This window comes from Cupressus sempervirens, chromosome 4 (genome assembly GCF_028749045.1).
Source record: "Cupressus sempervirens isolate cs-2001-9-10 chromosome 4, ASM2874904v1, whole genome shotgun sequence".
Classification (NCBI taxonomy): domain Eukaryota; kingdom Viridiplantae; phylum Streptophyta; class Pinopsida; order Cupressales; family Cupressaceae; genus Cupressus; species Cupressus sempervirens.
Genome location: NC_143121.1, coordinates 11,831,674 through 11,836,081, shown reverse-complemented (window position 1 = coordinate 11,836,081; position 4,408 = coordinate 11,831,674).

The following is a 4,408-nucleotide window of genomic DNA, read 5'->3' as shown; positions in this document are numbered from 1 at the left end:
AATAAGATTGGTGATATAATATTATAATTATTAAAGATGTATAAATATAATCTAAAATCAATAATATATTATTGTATCATCTTATTCATGTACATATTTACATTTATTAATTATTGACTATTTCATCTTGCAACTATGTTTACATATATATGTTAACATTGATGTAGCTTAAATAATAATAATTATTATTAATAATATATCATAACAATGTTATTAATATTAATAAAAATTAATATAATTAGTATAATTAATATATTTCTTCTTTATGAAACATATGATGTAATTGTTTAATTACTTAAAGTTGCTATCTTCAATACATTATCATAATAGCTCTATTGTTGAATTATACCAATCAATCACATTGAAATTATAACTAATAGTAATAGTATTAATGTTGAATTAATGATCATCCAATAAAAGATGACTGAACATTAATCTCTAATAATAATGTTATAAATATATTACTAATTCAAATACACTAATCACATAAATACTATCATAAACAATAAATTAACCTTTACCATAAAATATAAATACTTTCAAATTGAATAAAAGGAAAAAAAATTTAAACCTAATTAATTAACATTCAAAACTATGAGACACAAATGTATAATCATGTCACCGTAAGCCTTATTTATTAGGGTTAGGTTACTCATTGAAAATATAGAAAAAAGGCAAGAAAAAATAAAAAAGGCAAAAAACATTAGAAGTCCCCATGTGAAGATCCATATACTAATATTGTACCAACATACTATCATACTTGCGCCCGATCACCAATAGTTACCATGACAAGTGCAATAAGGCATTTGCATTGTTTAAGACTAACACTACTGCCATGGAATGCTAACAGATATAGTCAGGTAAGCATAAATATTGATGTGTTTAATTCATACATTAGATATGGATATAGTTAAGTTGAAGATGGAAAGCAAATTGCTATTAAATTCTTGTATAAAGATATCGGCAATGAATTAAGGATTCCATTAATAAGGGTTATACATTATGAGTTATGTTAATTCTTTAATTTGTTCAGTTCTACTTCATTCAAAGGATATATATAGGAATCATTAAGGAATTTAATTAAGCAATTCATATGAGTAAAAGTATAAATATTAAAGAAATCTTTGAATATCATTAAAGATTGATATATGCTATAAGCTATTGAATATGAATATGTGTATGTATATGTATATGTACATGTACATGTACATGTACATGTATATATATATATATATATATATATATAAGAATAGATATAAACGTATGATATATAAATATTGCATTTCAAGGAATAATGGAACATTATAACAAAGAAAATGTATTCTTAAAGATTTTAAGAACATCTAGATTGCATTTCAAATTATAGTACAAAAAGTCTTATTCTCACTCGAGTTATGAAATCCCGAGATAGGGAGTTGGTGGAGGGAGAGGCAGAGTAATTTAGAGCACTTTTCAGAACCACTTGAGGCTTGTTTCATGCACCCTCTACACCATCATTCTACCATCTCGAGATGATCATCACCTAGTGAGAGAAGATGATCCAGTACTATGAAAATAAATCTTCCAAACAAACCCATTAATAAATTAATTGTAAAAGCTCAACTCCTCAATATCTTAATAGCAGTAAGGGTCATAGGCTTGTTCAATGTGGATGACTTCCTAATTTATATCTAAATTTGAATATCAGGTTCAAGGATTAAAAAAGGGGTCATTACACTCATGCTCACATCAGCCACATTAGCATTTTGCTTTGACTGATCACCCTATTTCTTCCAGTATTCACTTGCATAATGCCCATACTTATGATAGTAGTAGCATTCAACAATTCTCTTGTTGGAGTTGTAATTCTTTTGATCTCCTCTAGAGCTATTTTGAGAGGTGCTTGCTCCCTCTTGGTTGCTTGCTCTTCCTGATCTCTCTGTACTAGCATTCCTTTGACTATTCCTTCCACGACCTCTACTTTTTGAGCCTCTACTGGAGCCATTTCTACCTCTCCCCCTACCTCTTGAGTTCTCTTGAGCCTTGAAAGATTGCTCTTGGGAAGTAGTTGTTGATATATTTATCTAGTGCTCATGGGTTGAAGAGTTCCCATCAACTCATCCATGGTCAATGTGATTAGGTCTTTTGCTTCCTCTATCGTCATCACATGATTGTCATATTTCTGAGGTAAACTCCTCAATATCTTCTCTACTATTCTCTACTCATCATAGTCTTCTCAATTTGATTTGAGTTGGTTTATCAAAGTGGAGATTTGTGAGCTAAACTTTGCAATAGGGTCATTGTCCCTCATCTAAAGGTTCTCAAACTCTCTTCTAATCATCTATAGCTTGACTACTCTAACCTTATCAATTACCTTGAAGTTCATCTCAAGGATGTCCCATGCTTCCTTTGCATAATTTACTGCTACAATCTTGGGGAAGATTGTCTCTGTCATTGTTGCCTCAATCAGACTTAATGCCTTAGAATCCTTTCTCCTTGACTCCTTTAGCTGAGTCTTTTGATTGTTTGTAAGTGCAACATACTGAGTTGGGTCCATAAAATCATTGAACCCATTGATCACAAACTCCCACAAATCATTTGCAACCATTATAGTTTTCATTTTCGTTGCCCATGTATCATAATTTTGTCCATTTAGGGATGGTGGCTACTACCATATATTTCTTGTATCTCCTACCATGTCAAATATTGTAGAAAAGAAATGCCCTAACTCATTGTGGATGTGGGACCTCAAAGCTTTGATACTATGTGAAAAAAAAATCACAACCCTAAAAAAAATTTTGGTAACAACTATTACCGAATGTCAATTTTGCTCGGTACATGAAGGTACCAAGTGGCAATTTTTCTTGGCACCAATGGATGTCGAGTGATATTTTTTCTCAACACCAATGGATGTCGAGTGGTAGGAGGGTGCCAAGAAAGCTCAACACAAGAGGAAGCCAAGTGAAGTTGGCAAACAAAGGGCAACTCGATAGCAAGTATATGCTGAGTGAGATCGTGAGGAAACTCAATCTATGACTAGACTGAGTGAACATAATGACAAACTACCATTAAAACATAGAGAGCCAAAGTATAAAGATTTCAACAAAGAACTTCTCAAATGCAAAAAATGCAATAATGAATAAGAGAAGAACAACAAAGATATGTATGCCTACAACTATTACAAAATCTAGGAGCATTTGACTTTAACCAAAAAATCCTAAAATATTCAAACTGGTAAAACTTCAAACTTTAAACTTATAGCTCTAATGTCTACATACAACAATGCCTTGAGTGATCACTACTTCATAGGACAAGTCCAATAAACAAAAAACTTACAAAATGACAAGAGGAAACACGTGCAATTGTAGACACAAGAACAAACTTCCTTCTGTCTTCTAAACTTTGACAACTAGATCTACTAATTGATTTCCTTTTTCTTCCTTCTCTGGTTTGCAACTCTTTTAACTCCTTTAACTCTCTGATATGCTAAAACTATCTGAATGAATGAATAAAAATTCCATTTGTCTCCCTTCAAAATGATTCTCCCCTCTTTTCCAAATTTGAAACTCACCTACCGAGCATTAAAATTTTTGACGTAGTTAGGGTGGTAGGCAGGCAGTTGGCTCCAAGGGAAAATGTCTATCTGCATTTAATATTTCAATAGTATGGTACCTTGACAATGGTAGTAGCAACCACATGAGTGGTAGTGAAAGTTTATTTTCTTTCATTGATAAGACTTTTAAGTTTGAAATTAAAATGAGAAATAATGGAACTATTCCCATAGTGGGCAAAATATCTATTATGGTCCACACCAAGCCAGGTGAGAAGAAAGAGATACAAAATGTGTAGTTTGCCCCCAGTATGAAGCACAACTTAATGAGTGTTGGACAACTCATTTAAAATGGATATAAAGTGCTGATGAAAAATGACAAGTCTTTCATTCATGAGAAAGATGAGAGTAATAGATTACTTGCAGTAGTCCAAATGACAAAGAACTAGATGTTCTCATTGAGGATAGAGACATGTTTCTCTTCTCAATTCAGTGTTGCACCTCCCAAACATGCATGTACAGTAGTACACTAGCAATCAGCTCTTAAGAGTGTGATTGAAGACCCCTCCAAGCTTTGGCATCTCAGGTATGGACATCTTGATTTTGTTAGTTTAAATTTGTTGTCCAAGAAAAGAATGGTATATGGTTTGCCAAGCATAGTAGATTCCTATGATAAGTGTGAGGGTTGTATTTTTGGTAAGCAACATAGGCTTCCCTTTAATTCTGAAAATTCTAGAAGGGTTAGAGCACCATTAGAATTGGTGCATTCTAGTTTGGTAGGCCCTATGAAAACTACTTCTATTGGAAGAAGTACTTATTTTATGATATTCATAGATGATTTTAGTCATAGGACATGGGTGTATTTTCTGAAGAACAAAT